Source organism: Corvus hawaiiensis, chromosome 14, assembly GCF_020740725.1.
Source record: "Corvus hawaiiensis isolate bCorHaw1 chromosome 14, bCorHaw1.pri.cur, whole genome shotgun sequence".
Classification (NCBI taxonomy): domain Eukaryota; kingdom Metazoa; phylum Chordata; class Aves; order Passeriformes; family Corvidae; genus Corvus; species Corvus hawaiiensis.
Window position 1 is genome coordinate 17,529,239 of NC_063226.1, and position 27,772 is coordinate 17,557,010.

Sequence of the window (27,772 nt, forward strand, 5' to 3'; positions counted from 1 at the left end):
TTACTCTTTTATATTCATACAATAGAAATGTAGAACATCAGGTTTAAAAGTTGTTTCAATGATAAATTTTCGTGCATGATAATTTTCCCTGTCAACAAGTTTTATTTATTTATTTTTAACTCTCCTTTATGTTAGAATAAAATGTTGATGGATATTGGCTTGCATAGATTTCATGAGAAGTTGAAGAGCTGATTTAATATTTTCTATTTGGAATGGAGGAAAAGGCTTTAAGAAATCTATCAGCATTCAAGATGTCTTGTCATTGCTAGACCGAAAATCAGTACAGTCTGATGTGTTAGTTTGCTTGCTTTTCTTGGTTTCCAAGTTTTGCTTTTTTGTATGACCAGGGCTCAATTTAAAAATAAAAAATTAAGCTAAAACCCCGTTAACATAGACAACATGATTTTTCGGAAGTTAATTTTAAATCTGTAAAAATTGAACGTGTGCTGGTCTGCAGTCACATGTTCTCCCCTTCTACACGCGGGTTGTTGTCATCATCCAGTTTATCTGTAGGGGGCAATACGTAACAAGAAATCCCCGATCTCTCATTTTTTACTTTCAGAAAAGCTGCAAGGAAAAGACTGATTTAACTAAATCAACTAGAAGACCAGGATGTGAATTATAGCTCTTTTTTGTGTATTTTTATGTGTGTTAGCTGAGAATTATCTGCTATTACTCTAAAAATCTGAGTAAATGATTGTCCTGATTTTTCAAGCTATTCAGATCTCCCTATATGAACCTCCTCCTTTTGTACTTTTGGGGACTGCACTAATTTCTGCCTTGCCTAACACAGAGACCAGGGCAGGCACACACACAAACCCACAGAGCACCGAAAGCAGGAAGGCTAGGGGCACACTGGAGGCAGCAGGTAATAGGTGCCAAAAATCACTTGTCACTTCATTTCCCAGTCAGAAAACTCTGTATAAAACGAGCACACTTCTTTCAAAAGAAACAGACCCTAAGATTAGGCAGCTCATGTGTAATTGTTGGCTGTTCTAAGTATTATGCAAGGACTGCCTCACCAGTGTGTGCATTTCAGAAAAGGAAACCTTGTGAATGAGACGAAAAAGATGATGAAGAGGAAATTGCTTGAAATAGGATGTCAGAAAAATGCTTGCACCTCACCTTGGCTTTGTCAGAGCTGGTGAAACTAATAGAATTTGCTGAACAGAGTTTAAATGAAGTAATAGTAGCAGGCATCATGTTCAATAAGAGCAGAATGGAAACATATTCAGGAAGGGTAGAGCAGAGAAATTTTCACTTTCTCCACAAAGATTTTGTTGAGTATTCTGCTATTCAAATATAATATCAGAGACCTTAAGAAACTTAATACCTGTGTTCCTAATACAGGTATTCTGACAGATAACTGTCATCTGCATCATTAACATATTTAGACCAGAAATAAAGAAGAAACCTCCATGATAATGCACCCGAGAGAGTTCACTGCTACTGTCTCGCTCAGTAAAAGAGCTGTAAAATCTCTTTGATAAGGCTTTGAAGCAGGCAGAGCTTTGCAGTGGATCTGCCCAGACCTTCTCCTCTAAGTCTAGGCAGAGGAACTCCCCAGAGGACAGGAAGCTTTTGCATTAAAAAGAAAACACCAACAGTTTTTATTCAAATATAAAACCGAATAATTAACTTTTTAATCAGACAACAGATGATTACTGGGGAAGACAGAACATAAATTAAAAAATGGTTATATAAAACTGGTTTTCTGCCTACACATCTGTGCAATGCAGATGCTTCAGCCAGCACAGTGACTGCAGCCCTGAGCTGCAGCAAACTGGCTCGTTCCTGTGGCCATTCCTGCCATCCTCTCCTGGCCTGCTCTCTCCTCCTTCCTCCTGCCTTTGCTGAGGCACTGCCTCCTGCATTACCTAAGTGCCAACATTATTTTCCCAAGCACAGAACTCACTAAATAGCTCTTTTGCACCTTGCAGTCCTGTCTGGTTTTCCCCTCGATCAGCAAGATTGCAAGTAACCAACCTTTTTTTTTTTTTTTTTTTTTTTTTTTATTAATTAGCAACAGCAGTATGGAAGCATTTTTTTATTGGAATAGCACTTGACACAATTTGGAACAGACTTCCTGCCAAAAAGCCTTGCTGCTGGATCCTTAGCTTTGCCCTTCTGTATGACCCAAGCAGAATCCCATGAAGTGAATCTTCCTTGATCTTTCTTTAAGTCTCACTGCACATAGCCAAGAGGATTTTCTCTTTAATGCTCATGCATGGCATGAAGCATGAATATTAATAGGCGAGAAAAGGAAATTAAATTCAGATGCAAGATTTCTCTTATTGCTTTTGATTGTTTCAAGTGAAAATACAGAATGCAAATATGAAACTACTACAAACAATAACCAATAAAAGATAAAATCTATTACTAGATTGTGGTAGCAAAAAAGATATCAACTGCATACATGAATTGAAGCATCAGAAGTGACTTCAATTCCCATTCAAGCACAATCATGTCCTCTAGCACAGAAAAGAAAAAAAGTAACTAAATTTACAGATTGAAGTAGTTGTGCATTGGTGTCAAGAATATATTTAGAATGCAGCATGCCTTAGAGGCTACTTTTTGTGTCATACAGTATCAGATTCCAGTGTGTTAGGGGGGAAGCAATATTTCTCTGTAGGGTTTCTGATTCTGGAATGCTCCTCAGCAGTTTATTAACAAAATTCCTTGATCTTCCTTAAGTTCAGTATTTAGTAGTTGTTCTATCAGGGATTCTTTGTCACCATCCATGTCTCTGCGTATATGTTGCCTCCTACGTGTTTTTTAAATCATGTTCCTGTTTGAATGAGATGTGTTGAAATTATCAAATTCTGAATAAACAACATCACTTTAAGTCAGCAGAAGGCAAACATATTCAATGTACTATTAATTTCTTGAAGTAAAGGAAGATATTCCATAAATGCTTATCTTCCTTAAGAAACAGTTATGATACTTTTTGAGCTACTACTCAAATATGTTTTGAATTAAAAATGAGTGGGGGCTCTTTGAAGAATCCTGGAAGTCTTTAGACAATTTAATTGCACCTTGCAACAAAAAAAGCACACTGTTATTTAAAGTAAGACTAACTACTACTTAAAGCCTGACACTGGGCTCTGGGACATTCCTTGATGTGTTGCAGATGCCTTGTTTAGCTTTGTTCACCTTGGCTTTCCAGTGTGTGATAAATCCGTGACCTGTGCTCTGTCTGGAGCAGATAATTCATGGACAGCTGTACTTGGATTCTTCAGCAGTAACGCCCACACAAGCATCTAACACTTGTATACTTGAACAACAGGCTGGCTGTATGCAGAGACAACATATTTATAACACCCTGCCGATTTACCAAAATCTGAATATCGATCTAATATTGATATGCAACTGAGATGGACAAAAACTCTCTAACAGTTTAAAGTTAGAAAGTGAATGTTATATTTGGCGCCAGGCACCGCGTGGGATAGCTCCCTAAGACGCAGGGCCCCGATCCAAGCAAACACAAAGCTTTTTATTTACAAAAATTATGAATATCCAAAATACAAATGCATATTCATAACATTAACACCTCCCATTCTCCGCTTCGTATGGAAATAAGCTTAAATGTCATTAAGCATGCGTAGTGTGTGTCCTGAATGGAGTTGGTGGTCTTGAATTGGGTCAGTGGTCTTAAAAAGATGAAGTAACTCATCTTCCTCACTTTGACCTTTTTGCCTCTCTGAACTTTAACAATCCTAATTACTTTGGTGACCTCTAAGTTTCCTCTTGCATGACTTTTGGATGGGTTCCTACCAAGGGAGGAAATTGGTAATTGTCCTTGTTCCCTACACCAACTCATCAATATTTCTATTCCTCGTTCTAAGCACAGCTAAGCAAACATACAAATGACAGATCATCAGTTATTTGGTAATCAGTTACTAACATCTTAAAACCCATTTCAGGTCCAGCTCTCTTAACTCTAGCTGGGCCCAAATTCCTTCCTATTCTAACTAATTTCAACACAGCTAGCCCATAACTAAAATCTTTATGTTTCTTCTAAATCTATGTTTCACCACCAGGATTGGATCACACTTAAAATTACTTTCAAGTATAAGTGCTTTTAAGTGCAAATTAGAAATTAAGAGCAATTGATTTTCAGCACTGCCTAAACAGCAAAAGTGGAAGGAGATTTTCCTATATACTTAATTTGTAAAATAATTCATGTAATTTTAAAAAAGTTTTGGTGACTGCTCAAAGATCTCACATTTTTTCAAGTTCTTTAAGCCTGTTATTGATGAACCCATGTTTTTGAGGAATATATTATTTTTAAACTCCTTAGAGAAAAAGATTGTAAACCTTAGATTAAAGAGCAGGCAGTTTCTTAATCACTACACAAGAAACTTGTTAATCTCCTGTCTGACAGCCACTGGATCTATTTGGGTCACTCTATCACTAATGAAATGCACTTGCCTCCAGAAAGCAGCACTCCGCTGTTTTGCCATATCTGTAACAAAATCAGAAGAGTTTAGCATAAAATCTCAACTAATACCCTGTGAAGTTTAAACAAGAAGAGAAGTGCATGAAAATTTGGAAGACAGTGATGGCCTAGAAATATACATTCAGCTCTCCCTCTTTCACAAAAGGGACATCAATTCTTTAAGTATCTCACCTGAGAGATGGCTTTCAGAGCAGCAGAATGGCCAATGGATTCCTGCTGCATTATTGATTCATTACAGATAAAGAGGGATAGAGGTATATACTGGAATCACCAAAGCTGCTTCCCAGGGAAGAGATCAAAGCACACTTTTGGTGCTTTTTTTTGGCGGATGACATTTCTTAGAGATGAAATAATGCCTTTTTGTTGCTGTATAGCCTGTGTTTTAGTGCAGTTGTTCCATCATGACTCTATTAGCCTGCCACAAGCTCCCCCATCATGAAGCCTCCCAGTTCATGCACAACTGCTCCCACCTCCCATTTAGGTTCAGAGCCAACTTGCTAAATTTAGAATTATGGTGTACCTGGGAACTGGCAAGTTTTCAGCCCTGATGGAAGAGCAGGAATGCTGTGAGGTCAAGGCAAACAGCACACTCCACAGTGGCCTGCCATGATCAGTCAAAGGCCTGAGCTGCACACAATTGTTCCTTGCAATTTCCCCTCTTGACTGCAATCCCATGAGGAATCGTGTGGGCACTTTCCTCTAATATCACTCAAGTTTAATGAAATCAAAGGATTACATTGCGTTTAGATCAACTGTGTCAGCTTGCACTTCTCAGAGCAAAAAGAATGTGCTGTCAGAAGCAGAGAGAAGTACAATGCTAGAGGTTTATCCTAGAGGGGATGTGATCTTTAAAAACACTTTTTTTTAAAGAACCAACATAAGATCTTGAAATGTGATTGCAATAGAACATGAAGAGGCACAAAGCACTGACACACCAGAGAGCTGCAGCAGGCAAAGAACTGCTCGCTGCAAGTGCTGTGAGAGGGAGGCCTGTAAAAGCCATAATTGTGACTTTCCTCTCCAAAGTACCACAGACCAGATGCATCACGGTTACCATGCCTTTAGGACAGATTACACCTTCTGGCTCTCAGGTCCTGCAGCAAACTTGGTGACAAGTGGGGAATAGAGACCTTATCATTCATAGAAATGAAATGCTACCACTGGCTTCCCTCTCTTTTGTACAGCTACCTCTAAGAGATGAAAGCTCACATCCTCTCTTCCACTCCTCTGTCTTCAAGAACTGATTTTAAGTTCTGCTTCAGGAACATGCACTGAAATGTTATCCTGAAGATAGTTCAGGAGACTCCAGACCCTGATCTCCCATCTCATCTTTCCTGTCAGAACAGTGGTTGCCCGGTTTAACCACTCATTTCCATTCCTAATTTATAAAGCATTATCAGCAAAGTAGCCCAGAGCCTGCCCAAATGTGCCTATTCAGCTGCCTTTTTTCACATTAAATGAGAATGTCTTCCCCTTGTTTTTGTTGTTTTGTTCTCCACACGTGCAGCAGACATGAAACATTCTTTCTATTTTGATTGAGGATGAAGGTTAATTGCAACTCCAATGATGCACCTTCACTGCCATTCCCAGCAGCACAGCAAGAACAGCACTGCTGTGACTTGGATCCATACTGAGGAATGCTGAGATGTCACTACACACTGCTTGAACAGGACTTAAAAAGCCTCCTACATTTAGTAATATCCTTCTTATTTCTTTCACGTCTTCTACACAATTTCCCCAAGAAAGCCTTCTTTCATCATGAATAATTTTCAGTCCTTGACATTTATCAGTAAACATCAAAATTGGAAAAGATGTGCTCTTGGGTCTAAAACAAAGAAAATATATCAGAAAATTATATTTTATATCACTGAATATTAGAGAATACTTTATCTCAGAATTCTGAAGTGATAATGTTTTAATGAAATGCACTCTTAATTTCCCATTGGGATTCCCATTGTATTAATAAAGTGCAAGTGCAAATGAGATAGACAGTAACCTGTGTTCTGTTTTCATCTGTTATCTCCACTAGGCAAGTTTTAAAAAATGTGGAAGCCTAGATTTTTAAGGAACAATGACTAATAATCCTAAAAATCATTCTTTCTTTAACTTTTGCTCCACTTCATTTAGGAATATTAGGGTTACAATGTATTTGGGCTTCTAACATGCTCCACTTTTCTCTCCAGAAATGGTGCCAGATGGAATTGGAAGACTTTGGTCATTTGCCCAGGATTCCTGAATTATCAAGGGTGTACTGAAAGCAGTAGCTAGTTCTGATGGGACTGCAGATGTCTAGAAATCCCAGAAAAATGGTGAATGATCACAGGAAGACCAAAAACATGTTGTACAAATTAAAAACATTCACATGACAGCTCTATACTATGCTACAGCATACACAGTCTTTTAATATTATGATTTTATAGTTAAAAAAATAATAATCCAACATACAACCTGTGAAATAGAAAAAGGTTTACAAGAACGTGGCAGTCGTAAAGAGTTTGCACCACTGATCACCATGCTCTGGGCTTGACTGTTCAGTCCGTTTTTATTCCATCTCAATGAAAAATCCTCCTACTAGCTATGAGGTACTGGTAGTAATGAATATTTATAGAATATCTCATAATTTCCTATAGTATTTTGAAATAATTATGATCAACTTAATTTTGCTGTTGTCTGTTATGAATGCACGGAGATAATTCAGAAATTAATAACTTGCTATTAAACAGCTTGTATCAGGCTTGGCAATTCCTTTTTGGACTAAAAAGTGAATGTATTAGTCTAAAAAGGAGCAAGCCAAAATACACTCATGTTGTAAAAGGCACTTTCCTTTTTTTTGTCTTCTAGTAAAAATGACCTCTGGTTGTCCTGTAACCCCCTAAATTCTCTTACCTGGATTCTCAGCTCATGTAGAGTGTATGAAAGCAATTATAAAGTGGCTTCTCTCAGCAGGTTATCTACCTATCAAACTGTTAAGGTTAGAGGTAATTTCCAAGGACATACTGATTTTCCCATGCTTTAATTTGCCCTTTGTTAGGACAGTGATATGATGGGTGGGTTTATGGCAGATTAATTCCCCAGTGACAGCAGAAGTGGCTGCAGTTCAGTGATGTGTGAACAGATCCTGCTATAAAACCTGCCCCAGCAGAATGGAGGACTTAGGTGACCTGAGGGGTCATTCCTATTTCCGATGTCCAGAACAGTGTTACAGAGTCAGTAAATCAAAGCAATATCCTTCTAAAAGGGAAATGTTATAGATATAAATGATATTAATTATATATGTCTGCAATTTATTTGTAGAACTTAAGGTAGTACTGCTGCCCATTATTAGATGTGTCTAAATGCCAGTATTTTCATTCAGTACAAAGTTTAATCTGAATTGCTAATCCAATGGTTTTCAAATGAAGTTGCTATTCATTTAGCTGGAGATGTAGAAGACTAGAGTGGGAGCTGAAGGTCAAAATTTCATCACCCTTATTATATGGTTTAGATAATGGTCTGTTATGCACTGTATGTGTATCTAAAGTATATCACTGTGTTTTCATTTCCCTGGGCTCTGGCATAGTGCATTTCTGTGTCCACTTCTGATGAGTCATTTCCCTTCTTGTTACTCAGAGGACCATCACTGAATATGATGCCTTGCCCTTTTATAAAGTGAGAGGACCAGGCACTTATTGCCCAATTTCCAGGGGCAAAGGAAGTTCAAAAACCTGTTTGTGCTCTGTTCTTCTGTGTATTACAGCGTGGTAGTACAAGAGACAACGACAGAAATCTCCTCTCTTCCATTTGCTGTATTCCCATAAGGAACGAATCACTACCAAAAAAATACCCCTAACAAACCCACTGTTTTCTGTTTTGAAATTTAAGAAGCACAGATCAGAACATGATGGTTCTGGCTGGCATATATTTGTGGCAGAAGGATAATGATGATACTCCATAAAAAGAGCTGCGACTTCTCTGAAGCTGTGGATCAGTCACACACCAAGTTGTTGCCTTGTGCCTGCGATAAAAACTGTTTGCTATTTTCATGTGCAGCTGAAGGAAGTGGCAAATGCAAACTAATCCTCACCCTGCAATGAAGGAGCATAAATAAAACAGGAAAGTGGCATGAGTTTTCAGCTTCAGCCAAAGCACTCCAATGTGATTTTCTGCATCCTCTCGTTAATAGGCCACTGCAGCCACTCCAAGTGCCTCCAGGATGCAGATGGTCACAGAGAGGGCCATGTTTAGAAAGTTCATTAACATAATCTAGCCAGAGGAAGAAAAGTGACCCATCTCCACACTAAAGAGCCAAGTCATGGGAAGATGTGAATGTCACTCTCTGTCACAATAGCAGAAAAGTTTTGGGAAGTGACCAGAGGGTGTTTCAGCTCACAGAGGGCACTCACAAATAGAAACTCATACTTGGATCAGAGTAAGCACTAGATTGGTCTGAAGGGCAATCACCTTGCTAAAGTTATTAACTCATCTATACCATCATCTGGGACATATGCTTGCCAAAAATACAGAGGAGTGTAACAGCTGTCTTCAGCAAAGAGAGATCCAAGTGGTCACATGGGGCATTGGTGGAGGAAATGAATCTCTGAATCTCATGAGTTAGGACCAAGTTAGCATCCAAAGGTTCGGGAGTTTAGAAAGAAAGTACACAGTAAAGCTTTGTGCAAATTTGTATGACCTTACTGTGTATTAATTTCCATCAATACACAAACCCTCAAACCCCAGGCAGCAGAATTTAACAGGTGTTTCCTGATCCCTCAAGTAAGAAAGTGCTTCAGCAATGATCCATCTTTACAGTGTAGTAGGAGCACAGGTAGGCAATCCTTCCCAGCAGGTCACATTTCCCATTGCATTGTGATGACAACAGAGGATTTTAGGTGAACTCATTGGATTTTTACTGCTCAAAACTACACTGAACATCCAAAGATGCAGCAATGAGTTTGTAAATTGTAGTGATTTTGGAGTAGCCTGGGAACTGGTAATACTCTTCGAAGGACACTGAGAGGGAATACATTACAGAACTCCCACTGACATTCAGTGCAACCACATGGCTGCTTATCTACTCAGGGAGAGAAGAGGGAAGGAAGGGAGTCTCCATGAAATATCCTCTTCAGTACTGCTGTTTGTTTTGTGAAATATCCGTAGCAGCCCTTGATCAAAACTATTGGGAAAAGATATACAAATACATATAAATACCTAGGAGTATTGCCTCACTATTAAATGGAGGAGAATCCCAAACACCTTCAAGGCATGATTATAATTTCACGATGACTCTTACCTCACATTACCTAAATTAAGTAGTAGATAAAGGATAACCTTAATTCTGACTTTGGGTAACAGGTAAAGATAAAATCCTGGTGCTGGTCTGTTAACAAAATATGAACTGCAAATCACCACACCTGATTTTAAAAAATCACACACTTACACTTTGATTCAGACCTTCATTCCAGTAATATCAACTAGTTGATTTAGGAATGTAATTGCCTTTTGAAGAGATCTGGTTTTTCAAACTCAGGCACTTGCCCATAAATGCAACCAGACATCTATTCTGGCTATTAAGGAAGGGTAAACTTTAATCATTTAGAGCCTCTGTCTCTCCCTCAGATACAGAACAAACCACTTAGGTTATTCCACAAAGGTCTAAATTATAAACTCAGTGGCAGAAATTTCCCACATCTATCACAACATAACTATGTCAGGAATCCGGTGTTTAATCCTACACTACAGAAAGTTATTTAATTCTTTTCTAACATTCTTCATGGGTTTCCAAAGCTATATCTCTCTTTAGAACTCCTTGAACCCTGAAATGAGAGTAAAATTTCTATTAAGAGAGTGCTGTGATTATCTGGTTTGTACTACATTTTATTACCTCATTACTCCTCCCAGTAGAGAGTTACAACCAGTAAAGAATGTTGTGGGGAAATATTTCTGGCCTCTTCAGCAGAAACATTTGTCTGCTTGACAGGTATTCCCAATGCTTATTTTTATCAGCTGGGGTGATATGCTTGAATTTAACTTTCCTGTATGGATAGATGGATGGATAGACAGACAAACAGATAGATTCATACCTATGAATAAACTCACTTCCCCATTGAAAGCAATTATAAATATACATTCTTTCGAATTAAAAAATCCCATTGATTTTAGCATATTTTCATCATATATTATATTATCCCTTCTCTGTAAATGACCAATTACTTTTTCCTTTAGTCTTATGAGTCAATTGCTGCATCCCTTCCCTTTTGTCTGATCTCAATATATATTTCATTTTGAGAAGAGCTCTGGTATCTTTCAATCTGTAGAAATCATTATTACTGGAGGTACAGAACTCTCCTTTTGTAAAAAGGGAACTGCATAAACTCAGAAAATTCATATTGAGTACATCTCATTTCCACTCACCACACTTTAAATTAATGTTATATTACGGGTTTTCCAATCATTGCTATTTTTCATTTCTTTCTTTGCCTATAGCTTCTCTCTCACACTGAACGGAACTTCATTTTCAAATCCAGTCTTGCTAATCCCATCATGCACCATACTTTTCAATTCATCCACTGAAGACTGATTTAAAGTCAAATAAACTTATTACTCATAGCAATTTTATCAAAGTTTCTATAATTCTTTACAAGCCAACTCTGAAGAATATGACATTCTGAAAGTCATTTTTACTTCTTGTGGGATATTTATCTATATTTTCTTCCCATTACTATTCAAATTCTCTGTCTTCGATAGTACAACAATGGGACTGTAGCAGAATGAAGAGTTAAATTATTTCTTAAATGCATGTTGGTTCAGAAACATTTTTTTTCCCACAGCATGTTACTTTGGTACAAATATGATTTAAAAAAATAAGAGTAACTGTATAGAGATCCTGTACAGATACCTGTACTTATTGTTTCCCAGTTCCTAATCCTTTAAATCGCTATTTACCCTTGTTTCTATTTATTTTGTTACCTCATACTGTATGCTCTTTCAAGCAAAGATTAACTTCATGCAGATATGCACAGCCGCCAGCATAAAGGATGCCATTCCAAATCAGAGCCTCTAGACACTCCTGTAATACAAATAATAAACATTACAAGAATTTTCTATCCCTTTGACTTGCTGCCATATTCAAGCACAGGCTTGCTATGAGTTGAACAAATTGTGGTATTAGTTGCATTCCGGCACTTTGTAAAGCAGTCAACCCTTCAAATTCCTTAGGACATAAAATTTAAAAAAAACTTACCAAATGAGCCATTTTAAGCCTAAAGGATACCCTGTCTGAGCTGTTACAGTTTGAAGGTAATTATCATTTTATTGGGGAAATGTCCAAGCAGGCTTTTCTCTCGAGTGCTTAACACACAGCACTTGGTGTTTCATTTCTGTGTGGATGGAGAAAAAGCATGAATTTACATCATGGATCACTTGTGCATCCAGCATACAGGCAAGAAAAGTCTTACCTCTGCAAAACTGTAGGGATTATCAAAACTGAGTTCTTCCATTTTGTGTGAATTTGGAAAATCATGAAAAAATCAACAGTACCAGAACTCTTTCCAGTCTGTTTGAAAATGGAACAGTAACTAAACTCAGAAAAAGGGTTGCTAAGAGTCTTTCCACAATACTTATTAACCATAATTTGAAAGACCCCTGAGTATTGAAACTGTACTCACATTGTGATATTTTGCTGGTTGGCAGCAATAAGATTTCTTTTTTCTTCTTTTTGTGTGTTGACCACATTGAAAAAAGATTCAAAGTCATAATATAAAATTAATCTCACAGTTGTGTCTCAATCACAGCTGAGGGTCCAGATCTCAGCCTGTAATTAGGACAAAACCATGTCTTAGCAAGAAGAAACTCAGAAGATAATTGTATTACTTTAGGGATGCATACTACTGAACAACCTAGTAAAAATGTCAAAGGACTGAGATGTTTCTGTCTGTGGTCTCATTTCAGAGTTTGGTTTTATCCCTAATGTGGTCAGAGTGCTCCACATCTCACATGTAAGCTACTGTCCCAAGGAGCTTAATCCCTCAGAATTCCACTCTTGTAACTGGGTTGTAATTAGGCCATGTGAATTTGAATCTATGCTCACACAAACACAGACACAAATGCAGTTCTAAAAAATTTGATTTCAATGAGTGAGAAAATGACATCCACAGAGTTTAGTTTTACTTACATTCTGGCAATGCTTACGCCTATTACTTTATACATCCTGAAACTGTGCCACATAGACCAAACAGACAGCTGCCCTTAAACTCACCAGAAAGGCTACTCAACATAAAAATGATAAAACAATGTAAAAACCCCCTCTCACTATCAAGGAAAGGAGAACAAAAGTAAGCAATAATATCAATGAAAACTAATTTATTCAGTTGTACATATAATATTTATTACTTCTGCACTTTAGTAAAATACCCTCAAATATAATGTGGTTTTGAGGAATCAAAGGCAGATATTTATGTAAGAGGTACATGTGGAATTGCATCCTGAAGTTCTTTTTCCCTTTCAAACTACAAGTTTAATAAGAGTCCAGGTTTTGTAATAAAAGAAATGCATTGCATTGTTAAGGTCTTCTGAGGTTGCCTGGCCAATGTAAGAAATGCTGATTTTAAAAATTATTCCCCTCTTATTAAAAATATTTTTGAAGGCGTGTAAGAAAAAAAAAAGTTGTTTTTTTTCCTTTGCTCAGGTGTTTTTAAGGACAATTTGTGATACTTCCTTTATATCACAATATGGATTTTTAATTTGTTTTCCAAAATTTAAAATGAAATCCTAGAGGGAACTTGCCTGGCTGTTATGTCATTCCTGGTTCATAACAATCAAGTTCCCAATGTTCCTTGGGAAGAAAGATGCTGCCATGCTACTCACTCAGTGATTCCCATGGCACAATAACCAGTGGTTTTTGCATCATGACAAGTGTTTCAAAAGAGCATCACTATGAAATTGAGCCCTCAGGGCAGTGAGGGCACAGAATCCAATGGAAATACAATGCCAAGGAATTGAATCCAGCTCACCATGGTGAGAATGCTGATCACACAGCTGTGCCAAGCCCTGCACACAATGTGTACCTGAGTACACCTAACTGTTTAAGACAATTCAAGAAATCAATTACAATGGTAACTAGTTTATTCCATGGAAGAGCTGTTAGGCAATTCGATTTCCCCACACAGGCTATTGTTCTGGAAGGTGAGAACAAGAGATAAGCAAGCTTTCTCAGAAGAAAAGGCAAACCAATAACTGATAACATATTACTAGGTACGACTGTTGAAAATAGCTATTTTATCAGCAATTTCCAGGATACCACCACTCAGCAGGTATGGATCCATGCTGAATCAGGAATTCAGCTCCTCTGCTGTTGCAAAACTGAGCCTGAAACTTGTTTATGCAAGACCTAAACAAGCCTTACAAAACTTGGAGAAACAAAGAAAAACTTTCAAAAATACGTGGTCTTACACTATCTAAGTACCTGTTTACTCGGCAGCATTTGCAGAAGCAAAAGGGGAAACACATTCAAACTTCATAGAGATCCCCAACAGCTGTGCCAGAACACCAGGGACTTCTGCAAGGTAAATATTTGCTGAGATAGCAGGAACAAAATGCTCCAGCAAATTAATCAGGAAGGTTTTGGCAAGTTCTCACAGGCACAAGGTGCTTTAAGATTTGTAGTTCCAACACACCATTTGGCAAATACTTTTCTTGTGATTGCTTTTCAGAACATTCTCAGCCTCAAAAACAGCTCAGCATTCCAACCTGCACGTGTCAGAAAGCTCTTCCAGGAGCAAAATCACACTTTGAAGGCTTAACCATCTATGACAGCAATGCTAGCATGTAGTAGAAATGGTTGTTTAAAAAAAAAAAAATTAGAAATAAAAAGGAGTAAAGGAAATAAGATGAAAAAAATAACCAATCCCAAGTTTAACTTAGTAAACAGTTTAAAAGAGCACAGTGACCGAGACTCTTAAATAGATCTTGTTCTTGTAACCTCTCAAGAATCTATGAAAATAATTATTAGGGTTGCAGCAACAACAAAAATAAAGTTTTGTAAATCTTTAGAAGACTTTCAGAGTCAGTAAGGCATATTGTGATAAGTAAATAGACACATTTGTTACTCTGCAACAAATTAAAGAATGTTCCCTTTAGAATGTATTTTTAAAAACTCTATGAATACCAGCTCAAGAAGTAATTCAGTGTGTGAACTTTCAGGTTAGTTAAAGTCACAAGAAACAGTCTCCTATTCTGATTTACACCTTGAGGAAACAGGGTTGCAAATTTTAAGATGTATACAGTGCTGAAGAAGGACAAAGTGCGTACAGATGGAAATAAACAGCACCCAAGTATATGTCATAAATAAACCTCAGTCACTAAGAACAGCCAAGATTGCTACTGTTTCATACTGTCACTAGCAAAAAAAAGATCCAAAGGGTGGTTCAAAATATTAAAATTTTTTTGTTAGCCTTTATTTGTTTACAAAGTGTTGGCATTCTACTCAAAACAAAAATGCTAATTTTTTCAATTCTGTGTATGCACCAGACCTAGAATAACAAAAATATATGGCATCATTCTAAAATCTTTGTGTTTCTCTTTTTTTATTTAATGACAAATTGCATCACCTAAGAGGAAATGTGATGTTTGCAGGAAAATGGAGAGTCAGCACTTTAAGCATATTGAACTTTTATGGTAGACAAAACCTCAATTATTCATCCTGCCACTGTTTCACCTGAACCAGATACATGGAGGTGTGTGTAACTCTATTAATAATTTTGACATAGCGGTAGCTTTTTTTTCCATATAGTCAACTAATAATCTTGGCACTGTAAACTGTCCCTGACTTTATTTTCTGTTGTAAAATACTGCAAGACAACATTTTTCTGGTGGCAATAATGAATGTGGGATGTGTTACTCACTATTCAGATTGGCAAACCCCAAAACCAGTCTTGGATTGAAGACAAACTTAACTTTTCAGATACCATAATTGTTCACAAACTTCAGAATGTAAAAGTAAGGCAGAAGCTCTGTTGCTGATTGTTTAGGTTTTCGTTTAATGAAAATTCTTTCCAATGGTGCTCTAAAACATCACTTGAAATGTCTGATTTGCCAAAGTCATAGCATTCCTAAAATGAATTTAAACATGCCAACAGTGAAACTGTTAACAAGAGAGAGAGACTTCTGAAAACCTCTGAATGCTCATCTCTTAAAGTACCACAGAGTTTGTGCCATAAGAGCACAAAGAAGGCAAACATTAGTGCCAATCCTGCAATTTCTTCTTTCATAAGGTTTCAAATAAAAGAGATTCTGCACTTAAACTCACCTACACCAAGAAAAATGAAGAACTGGTACCTAAGAATTTCTCAGCTTCCCAATATCATGAAAGAAACTCTTGTATTAACAAGCAACTGCTACCAGGCTATAACAAAACTTGGGAACTAGCAACATTAGAATATGTGATTTTCCCTGGTTTTGCACTAATCCATAAGTTCTGTTACACAGTATTTACCTTCTGCCCCAGAAATTATGATCAATTTAGTTCTTGTTTCTTGAAATCGTTTAAAAATCCTGGCTACATTCTGCAAAATTAAGAAATAAACAACATTACAGTCTTTGCACAGAGTAAAAGCCACAGAGAATGAGAGCTCTGGCAGAACAATGGAAACTGCCCAGTCTCAGTACAGCTCTGCTCCTGACACCAGACATTTGTTCATGTTTATGGTCTTTCACCTAAGCACTTATATTTCAGTGATCATATAAAACCATATCTAGCTTTTTCAGATAGTCATAAGATAAAGCGAACTTACTATTAAAAAGTAAAGTAATGCCATTTATATTGCATTGCTCTCAGGCAAGTTATCTTAAATCAAGGTGTTTGAAAACAATTACACTAAGTCATAGCCAGAGCTGAGCCTGCTTTAAATTCAGCTCGTTTAACTTCTTTATCATCAAAGAGAGACCACAGTTCTCCACATGAAAGACCACAAGAAAGATGGTGTTTGAATTTCATCAACCCTGGTCATGAAAATATTTCAAAAAATTTTGTGGAGAATGTTAAGTGGGGGGATAATAGCCTTGTTTTTCTTAATAGCTGTAGCAAGTTACTAATTCAGCTTTTTTAAGACAGGGACTTAAATGAAAATAAAATAAAAATAAATGCTTTGACAAAGATGGCAGAAGAAAGACAATGGAGTTTTTAAAATTAGAAAAATAGGTCTGTCACCAATACTGACTTTGCTTCATTCTGAGAAATTTATTTTCCTACAAGTTAAAAAGTATAAAGATAGTAATGATGGTAGCAATTGTAATAGATATTTATAGAAAATGTATGTTGTGTGAAGCTTTAGAAATTAATGTAGATATTTGGAAATACAGATTTTTTTTCTCTGTTATCTCTGTCATGTTAGGCTTGGGAGGCATCAAATAGTAAATAATGCACATTTCAGCCACTGCAACTCAGCTCCTCCTAAAAGAGAATCTATTCATCCATTTGTCCATGGAAAGGTATCACTCCCTTGTCTAAAGAGCACATTAAAGATCACCTGAGTTGGACACAGCAACAAGAAAAGGATTTCTTCTCTTTACAAGTGACTTCTATTTCTGTGGGACCTGTAGATCACACAGGCACCCAGATGTGCATCCCCTGCTTTGCAAGCCCTACTGCTAGATGAGGAGACTACTTTTGGCAAGCTTCTGGATGTTTAGATGTCTTGAAAAATTGACACTGCCCACAGTATTCCAGAGATGTCTGGAAGAACTCAACAAGCACCATGTAGAGTTGATCTGCCCAGCGCACAAGGATTCACAAAAAATATGTGGTAAGGAAGAATATTTTCTAAGCCAGTTTGCAGAAATTGTAGAAATCCCAACAAAAACAACTCTCAGGCAGAGAAAATGGCCAGCTGGTAACTGGCTGTTACTTATTCTAGAGGATTATCTCACTATGTTTTTTTTGTGAAGTCCCCCATTCTTCTTAGCTGGGTACAAAATATGGGGTTCCCCATAGCCTTGGTGTCATAACACTTGTTCTGGCAGACTGCTTTTCACCCTTTTTGTGTGCTTTGCTGTTTGTGTATTTACTCCCCTGCACTATATGATCTACTGTTTGCACTGTGTGTTATCAGACCCCTAAGCATTCCTTACATGCACAGAACTTTTAGAAGTTTAATAAAAACAAACTGAGTTTTCCCAGCTGGTTGTATAGCAGTAATTAAGTAAAAACTGCTATTCCCAAGGTGTGCTCATTTCTGCTAATATCATCAGTACTGCTGCTGCATGCTCAAGCAAGTTAACAAACAGAATCACATTAGCTTTTGTTCTTCCACAGCAGCAGGGCTAAATCTTCATTAGCTATAAAACAATGAGGAAGCATGGAAGAAGAATGGGATGTGATAGGTTTATGTCAGTTGAACACCCGGTCTTTATAATTACATGAAAAATAAATAAATAAAAAGAAAAAAAAAGATAGGATTGGATAAGAAATTTTAAAAAGTCAATCCATCTTCTAGCTTTGCCGTCAAATATGTGAGCCACTGCTTTGACATCAAAGGATTGTGTGAGTGATGCTTGCAGAGGTAAGAGCTGAATTAATTCTCTGGTTGTAAACCAAATGTATTTCTTGAGATGGGAGAAGAAATAAAACGAACAGATGTTCCACATCCAGAATGTAAGGGAATTAATTGGAAAACTTCAGGAAACAGAATTGTGACATTTTTAAGTGCATGGGATGGGGAGAGGGGGGTGGAAGGGGACAAAAGCATGATGCAGTGATGTCTAGTCTAGAGTGGGAATGTTTCTTGAAAGAATTATATTTACTGGGCCAACAATACTTATTTTTCTTTTACTTTTTAAAGCAATGTCAGATCAACAATCATTTCTGAATGTCATTAAGCCACTGAAAGGACATTTCAAACCAACATAATTATTTTCAGCTTCATGCACACAGATAAGCACACCAACATCAGGTACATTTATCCTAGCATAGCTTCTGTGTGAGAGACACCAAAATGCTTCAACCTTCTGATTATCACAGAGTCTAATTCTTAAAGAAACAGGATCTTAGTGAAGACCTAACACAGTCCTGCCATAGCTTTATGCACAGTGATTTCTTCTGACACACTCACTCATCAAAGTGCATTGCTTGTCATCCAGCTTGTTTTCCTGTTACTTTATCATGTATTTGTCTACTTTCAGCAAATGCCTCTGCAGTGATGCAGGGAAAGATTTTGGAAAGAGCTCAAACTTCTGTATTAAAATATCCAAGCTTTAAAATAGAGCACTTTCCCCTAAACTATAGCTGTCTACCAGTAAAAGCCCTACCCAGTGCATCTTGGCCAGCTTTCCCTTTTGACATGAAATATTCTCCTGAAACATCTGCTGTAGGGGCCTTCTGAGTTCTGTGGTTTGCACCTGAGTTTGTGTCCTAAAATACGGCCATACATCCTTCGGGGAGCTTTACACAGATTTTTGCTCATTAGAAGGTATTTTATTCGCATTTATTAACATATAAAAAATGCTAATTTACTCCCACTACTGTTTTCCTTTTCCAGCCTCTGAAACCACTTCCCTGAGACCAGTCTGGAGCATTTTTCCAATCACATCTTTTTCAATAAGGCCTTGTGGAACAGACTGTCTTGCAGGCCTCTTGAGGAACATTTTTACCACTGCTGCCCTACCTTGTTGGCCTCAGGAGGGACATTTTTTCCACTGTTGCCAGCACTGCTTGTGTTTTATGGGAACAAGGACTGGGAGGAGATGTACGTAAACACTCAACAATGAAGCATCTTGATAAATAGCCCTTGTACTGCTGCAATTACCTATCTCTTGATTGTCAGGAAATAGGTACTTGATAAACATGCAGTTTCATTGTTTACCCACGTTTGTTTTCAATTAAAGTCAGAAACCTATAAAGTGCATTAGAACACTGCTCAGCTTGGTTTGAGAATAGGCAGGTAATTAATGACTAGAAATTGCATCTATTTATTTAAGACAATCTCTGGAGACTTCAGGGACTGGTTAATCCAAGATAACAAGCTTGTTAGACAGCTAAAGGAAGAGCAGTTTCTTCAGGTATTTTCCCTCCTGTCCAGTTCTTGCACTTTAGATACCTTTTATTTTTATTTTTATTTTGGCTAGGCATCATACAGATGTCCAGCGCAAGCACAGCCCTTCCCTGCACTCTGTATCATGAGATACAGAGCTGAACAAATTATATTCTCTAAACTGTTCCACTGTAATAATTTTTGCCTAGCTGCTAGGCTGATCAGTCAGTTGAATTTTGCCAGGATATCACTTGGTAGTTCATTTCAACTCACAACAAGTTTTCTTCATAGTGTAATTGCTTCAGTTAGAAAAAAGTTATACAGACATGTATATGACAGATACAGATTCACACCATGTGCATAATATGTGTGTACACATGCACACACAAAAGGTACATATATTTGAAAATAAACTGTAATTTTCATATTAGTACATGGCTAAGCACTCATGTTTCCTCTATAAAAAACAAAGTAGATCAGTTACTTACATCATTTAAAGATCAAAGTCACTTTTCCAAGATACTTTGTGTCTCTGTGCATTATACATACACAACATCCCTTTTTAGACTAATGTGACTCACTTTTGTTTTGAAGTTGCTCATTCATTTGCATAACTGGAAATTGTGCCTATGTGCCTGAGAAAGATCAGTTCTTTATATAAAGAGTATTTCATGTTTTCTTAGTATAAAATATATGGTCATTATTTCTGAAAGAAAAAATTGCTTATTAAAGAGGCCAAAAAATAACAGCCTTTTAAACGCCCTAATTGCAGCCTAGATTGGTTCCTTTATAGAAATAATAAAGACATAATCATAACATGTATGTAATTTAATAGAGTGATTCAGTGAACTTCTAGAATCATATGGCTGTAAGACAATAATGTAATGCTGTTCAGCCACATCTGTTGTCATTAATTTAACTCCCCCTGAATTATATGGAAAGACAACCCCCTCAACCGCACTGGCTGTCTGAGCTGATTCCTGCTGATTTCAGTAGGAGTTGGACTTTGTCCTTAGCAACATGCACAGTGGAATTTGAGACCAGGATTTGTTTCCAAAGTTTGAGAATGGGAACTTTTCTCCCATTTGGTCATAATTATAATGCAGGAGATGAAACTCTGTTTAAATCATGCCTTTCTCCAAAAGAACATGAAATGCAAGCGGTTGATTTTGTGATTTGGAACAGCTCATTGGTGTCATTCTTACACTGTTGCATGTAAAGACACGTTGATTTACATTCCTTGATGAAGGAGGCCTTAATGAGGCAAATGGTTTCTCTCAAATCACATTTATATTGAAAATGCAAATCTGAAATATTTTTGACACATAGGAATTTAGGAAATGTTCTTTACGTAAATGTGCATCCAGGGACTTCTTTTGTCTGTTTCAATACAGATACTACCTGTTGGAGTGTGCACTTATTTATTACAAAAAGTCAGTCTTTTCTATTTAGATAATACTAGAAAATTTTGGCAGACACCTCTTGTTTTTAAAAGTAATGTGGGAGCTGGCCCACAACAACATCAGCTGCTTAGTGGGAATTTCCCAAACCATTTGTGGCACACAAAAAATTAAAAACATCAAAAACCCCAGAGGAAGGTGTCAGTGGTTTAGGGACCCAAACACATAGTGATGGACTCAAACTTGCTCAAAGGTAGGAGCTTTGCCTCCTGAGGTTTACTGAGCTTTAATGCAACTTCAGCTTCACTGGGATGTGCACTGCTGAGATCTTGCCAATTTTCAGGTAAGGACACAAGTGCATTTTGTGCTGCATGGCAGCTACACGTCCCCGTAGGGATGTGCTTGTAAAATGACAGACACATCAAGTTTCTGTTTAATCAGAAAGAAATAGAACAGTCAGTCAATCCCTAAGTTTCTGCATTTAAGGCAATATTTGTAATTTCACTTTTGATGGCAGACTACTGTATCAGATGGACAGAAGAAGTCTTCGCTAAAAAGGCAATGTTGAATTCTGTACATTTTTTATCCAATCATGTGTAAGTATATCAGTTGTTATCAAATAACTGAACAATTATAATCAATTACATGAAGTTGCCTGAAATTTGTTTGTTGTTGTGTACATTGTTCTGCTCAGAACACACACTCTCTCTCAAATACACGTTGCATTTTTCAGTCAGTGGGAATATTAAATTTTTAAAAGGTGTTTCAGAGAACTTTTGATATTCAAGAATCACAGCTCTAACCCCTTTCATTAGAACAGCATTATCTTGTGCAAAGATTCTGTCAGAAATACTGCACAGCTGTGTACCTGAACTGTTTTTCCAATTCAGTTTTATGTTTCTATTTCCAGGTCTGAAAATGCCTAATTTCATCAGCAAAGGAGGACAGCAGATAATTGTGGACAGCCCTGCATGTACTTTTAAAATGAGATAAACATAAATTTCAAGCAGAAGGAGAGGAAGAAAGATAATGTTGCAAGAAGATGGGCAATGGCAAAATAATAAATAAACACATATGCACAATTGTACTGGTAAAGACAGAGGCAGTAAGGGAACTATTCCAACTTCAGCTGAATTACAGGTAGAAAACTAGAGATGAACAAGAGGCCAATTTTGCCTTTACTTTTTTGAGAGGTGAGGAAATCCTAAATCCTTCCACGAACTCCTTCTCACTCAAACTCCCACCACTGGGAGCTCAAAATTTAGAGAGGTTCCACAATTCTGGGATGCAGATTTAGCTCATGAGGGAAAGAATGGGATCATCTGGGAAAGAAGTGCACTGCCAAGCACAACTGCAAGTCAGAGCATCAGTTAGAGGAAGGACCCATTTAGCTTTCCCCACCCTCAGCCAGTTCTTGTTTTATACCACCATACTACACCTATTGTCAAAAGCCTGCAGCACTGTTAAAGTGCACAGCCATGGTCACCAAAGGAATTTTAAGCAGATCTAGAATATATTCACAGAAAAATGGTAATAAAATGAGTAACGGGCAGAATTTGTGCCAGAAAGTTCAATTATTCTAACAGTTACATGTATTGATCCACATAAGGGAATATCAGCATTTAATCTGGTTGAAATGAAACCATTTTATATAAAATCCATTTGTAGAAAACGCCTAGCAAGCACAAAATGGGCCAGGAAATATTTTCATTTGAAACTACCATACATGGATGAATTATCATTAATTCATGTTAAAAATACAATTGAGAAAGAACATTTACCCATTATATGGTATAGGAATTATTTACATTCTGTTATTTACACCATTTGGAAGGCCATATTCAGAAAGGGTTTGGGGATGGAGTTAAGGAAAAACAGAGACCATATTGGCCGTTATTGGCCATTCCACCTACTTCTAATTACCCTGCAAGTTTTTATTTTAAAATTATAACTCTGTGAATACCCATTACACTGTTATTCATAACTGTTAATCACCTATTGTTTAACCACTCAGGTACTGATTAAACAATAAATAAGGAAACTTTTACGACTAACACTTAATCACACTATCTTTCAAAACACAGCATGTTCAAGTACCATTGCCTGAGTCTGGAAAAATGGGAAATATGTTTCAGTGTCTCCAAGCGCTGAATGAAATCAGGAGGTATCTGAAGTCCTTCCTTGGCAATGGTTGTTCATTCAGTTTTGTTTATTTTCTTTTTTTTTTTCTTTTCTCTGCCACACCACTGATTTAGGAACTTTCATGGGAGAGAGGTTTTTGAAGGTAAATAAATCAAACGTTTTCTGGGAACAGGTATTCAAGATAGTATGCATTTTTTTTACTCCTCAGCAATGCTGCATACTGATTCTGCAAGTCTTTCATCATCCAGTGTTTTAGAATTTGCAATAGGAGTTTTGTCATCAATGGTACACAGGAAATATATTTCCTCCCTATTTTGAAAAGACAATTTGGTTCTAAGTATTATGTTAAAACTCCCCTCTCCTTAGCCTGAAGAAAAATATCGCTTCTTTTCTTTTAAAAACTATTGGGTTGGCAAGTACCCTGCTCCTGCAGTGCATGGATTGACTCTTCATTATAACCTGGCTTTCTTATTTTTCTCACTGTAAACAAAAGAATCAAACAAAACCAAAGCAAAACACCTTATGACTTCATTTCACTACTTTCCAGTTCTGGGAGACAATAAACCTTTGCAAATATAGCCAATTATGTATAATCTAGAGCTGGAACACGAGAAAGCAATGAGGCAAATGAACAAATAGGTTAACAGGTATTTTAATTTACTGGAATTTATAATAGAGTCTATTTGAATAAGCAAATATATCTGCCTGAAGGCTTGTGGGATTAGGACATGCATCTTTAATTGGATAGATTTTCTGTACTTTTGAATATTTGCCCAGATATTTTCACTGAGGTCAGTTTTCCAGATTTCCATAAATGAGACCTGTGGTTAGTACCTTGCACAGTATTTCTTTGTAAATAAATTTTAGATCTAATTTCAAGTCTCCCTCCATCTACTGGGAGATTTTCCTATTATTAAAAACAGACTCATGGACTTTTCATATCTTTATTAAAGGTAGATGAATAATTATATTAAAAAGGTATAATTCACTATAAAAATCTTTGATCTGTTTCTCATTTCAGTAAGACTGGAATGGAAGTATAGCTTTGCCAATCTGGTTTCAGTGCTAACATCCTGAGCACATCTTTATGAATAACTGCAAAGAAACATTTACATAATTAAAAAGCTTTTCCTATAAACAGGCATTTTTTCTGAAATGTATTCATGATTACTTCAATTTGTGCTACAATTTTTTATATGAATCAAATAAGGAGTTATTTCTAAGTGGATACCAGTTGATATTTAAAACATACATATTTCTCTTTTCCCTGATTTTCCAGGCAAGCAACATGGTTGTATCAGCTTCCTTGTTGGCAAATTACACAGATGTGCTTTGCCATATTTGAAGCTTGTAAATGAGAAATTAATTTTTCACAAATATCAATGCCACTATGGATCTATTGTTCAGCCCCTGCTATGAAATGAAAAGGAATGAATCTTGTCAGAAGAAAACACCACGTGGAAAATATTCTCAGAAGCACATTAGTGATACTTACTTGGAATCAGTTCGATATAATGAACTCATTATATGTCCATATCTGAAACCTTAGACAGATCAATAAAGTGAGCACAAGCTTTATGCTCTTGTTACGAAAAAAAAAAATACCATTTAAGGACAGCAACATGTTTTGCAAGTTAGATAAGTGGAATATATTCACCAAACTGCCAGGAAGGGCAGAAAAATTATCCCCACTTGTTTTCCTGTCTTCCCTTGTCCCATGATGTGCTACAAGAATTCTTCTGAATGAATGAGCTTCAAAGCCCTTCCATTGGTTTTAGAATGGGTAGCCATTACTACAAAATCCAGATAATATTTGGGTGAGATTTAGATAAATATAAATGTAACACACCTCCAGCTTTTTGGTGTAGCTGAAATTCCAAAGGGTAACTTGAAGTTTTTGGTCTTTGACTCTTGCCTGGTGCCAGTGTGTTCTCAGAGACTAGACCAAGAAACAAAAATCTTCTGTCTGTATGCACACAAAAGTAACTGTGGTTCAACATCATCCATCTCTTCTCCTCATTAAAATTAACTATGAGAAGCCTGTGAAATCTCACAACTGCAATCTCATTGTAGGCTTGAAAATACATGATGCAAAATACATTTTCCCTACTACATCACTGTATCTTTTTTTTTTCCATCAGTTTCTGGGCTGCAAAAGAAACTTCCCTTTTTTTTTAACTGAAAGCACATTGTTCTGTCATTTCAAAAGATCCACTGGATTGTGCATATCACATACAGGATCTATTTGATTTATATTTTCCTAGCCAGTCAATGCTTTCAGAGTGCTTTACTACATGTTCATGCTCTGGGGCTAAATACTGAACTGGGAATCTGTTGCAGTGGGGATCCTGCAACACGCATATATCAAACCAGGAGTCCCGTGGAAAGGAAATATATATACGGACAGACAGATTCTTGATAGCTGTTTCAGAGATGTTTATTTCTCCAGCCGCATGGCCGGAGCTCTGCCGAGGAACTGTTCCAGTCACGGGACCAAGGGTCCTTCTGCCCGCGCAGGGAACACAAACCAACCAATGGGAACGAGGCTGAGCAGGGGCAGGGAAACCCCGTGTCTGTGCCCTCAGGGCCCCTCTCCCAGGGCTACACGGCAGGGGAGAGACCCCAACACCTCACCCGTTTTATTTTAATAAAAGGAGAATGAAAACAACTGGATAAACATAACAAGAACAGTTTCAAAACAAAACAAGCCACCCTCCTGAGTCTTTAAATGTCCAAACAGATTCTCTGGAACATCTTAGGGCTGACAGAAGGGAGACAGAATTCTCTGAGCATGCTTTGTGGGGAAACTGAGGCAGGAGAGGGTTTAACTTCTTCCCTCCCCCTTTTCATCCCCCACTCGGCATTGGAAAGGGATTTTTGGGGAAACAATTGGCAAAAGCATGGTTTTGTGAGGGAAACCATGGATGAAAAAACGGATTGGGAATACACTGGGGGTAATAGGACATAGGGTAAAAGGGAAAGGTGGGATTAGGAAAGGGAAACTGTAGGGGGGGCTTACAATGGAGATACTGTCTAACATGACTACGATTTTTTGCATATATACTGCCTTTTACAGGAACACCATCAGGCCCAGTGACCTGCGATGCTTGTAACCCTTTTCTCCCTAGTACAATATTAAATTCCACCACCTCTCCATCTCCCAAGCTTGGGATCCATTTTTCAGGGTTATTCTTTTTAATAGCAGTTCTATGCACGAATATGTCTTGCTGGTTGTCACACCTTGTTATAAAACCATAATTTTGCTTAACATTATACCATTTTACTATCCCTAAGGTCTTAGTTGCTATGATCTTTTCCTTTTTCCGAGTGGCTGCTGTTTTCTGTCTCGCTGCGTCTTTGCTGTCTCTTTCGGTCGCTCCCGTGTTGGAATTGTCGGGGCTGCTGGTGCCTGCGCGCTCTTCCCGGGGTCGCGTTCGGGGCCGCGCGGGCCGGGCCGGGCCCCGCCGCTCAGTTCTCCGTGCGTCGCCTCCTCTGGTCGCAGCTTCGCTGCCGCTGCCGGGCGCTGCACCCACGTCTCGGCCGGGTCCCCGGGCGATGACCCCCCCGCGCCCGGCTCCAGCGCGCGTCTCGGCCGGGCGCGGCTCCGTTCCACCGCCACCGCCGCCAGCCGCTGCCCGCGTGCCGCCCCTCTCGGCCGGGCGTTCCCGGGGCTCGCTCCACCACGCGCTGCACGCGGCCGTGCGGGTCCTGCCGGGTCCCGCCGCTCCCACCGCGCCTCGCTCCGCCACCGACACTGCGGCTCGCGTGGCTCCGCCCGCGCGCGGGAACTGCCTCGCTGCTGCTCTCAGAGCGCTCGGTGCACGTGGCCTGGGCCGCACGGTCCCTGCGCCACGCTTCCCTTCACCAGGACACAGCTGACATTGCTCAACAGTCTCGGTAACTAAATAATATTCACGAAAATATTCTTCCATCGGCATATATTTTGACTCCAGTATTAACTGTGTCCAAACGGTTTTCCAAAAGCCCTTGGTAAGAATTAAATCCCAAGAAACATAGAAAAAGTTCTTAAACAACCATGCCAGGAAGTGTTTCAGTTCTTTTTGAGCTTGAATCAAGCTAAAATTTACAAATCGTTGTTCAAGAATCATTTTAAGTTTAAGATAAATGTCCATATGCGGCTCTGAGAGCCAAGAGTCTTCCCACGGTTCCTCCATAGTTTAGATATGGAATAGCAAAGCAAAACCAAGAAGAGGAATCCAAAGTTTCCAGGGTTTACTCACACAAATCAGTCGCTTAGGGATCGGGGATCGTTCTGCTCACAAATCTCCACCATTTGTTGCAGTGGGGATCCTGCAACACGCATATATCAAACCAGGAGTCCCGTGGAAAGGAAATATATATACGGACAGACAGATTCTTGATAGCTGTTTCAGAGATGTTTATTTCTCCAGCCGCATGGCCGGAGCTCTGCCGAGGAACTGTTCCAGTCACGGGACCAAGGGTCCTTCTGCCCGCGCAGGGAACACAAACCAACCAATGGGAACGAGGCTGAGCAGGGGCAGGGAAACCCCGTGTCTGTGCCCTCAGGGCCCCTCTCCCAGGGCTACACGGCAGGGGAGAGACCCCAACAGGAATCAGTGATTCCCATCATTTACAGACACCATTCAAACTTCAAACACAAATTCAGTGACTGAACTATTCAGAACAATCTCTGACAACTTGTCATGCAAAACCAAGAGCAAAAAACTCAAAATCAATGTCTACCCCACTTACTTTTCATATCTTCCCCAGTGCCTGTTTATATAATAGGC

At 38.2% G+C, this 27,772-nt stretch overlaps 1 long non-coding RNA gene across 1 annotated transcript; it reads left to right on the plus strand.

The window, feature by feature from the left end:
- The first annotated feature begins 13,117 nt into the window (after positions 1–13,117).
- Positions 13,118–25,322, plus strand: LOC125333470. Its single transcript, XR_007206873.1, has 4 exons — positions 13,118–15,168; positions 16,825–17,235; positions 18,967–19,173; positions 21,769–25,322. It is a non-coding gene; the product is annotated as an uncharacterized LOC125333470 (long non-coding RNA).
- Positions 25,323–27,772: the final 2,450 nt, after the last annotated feature.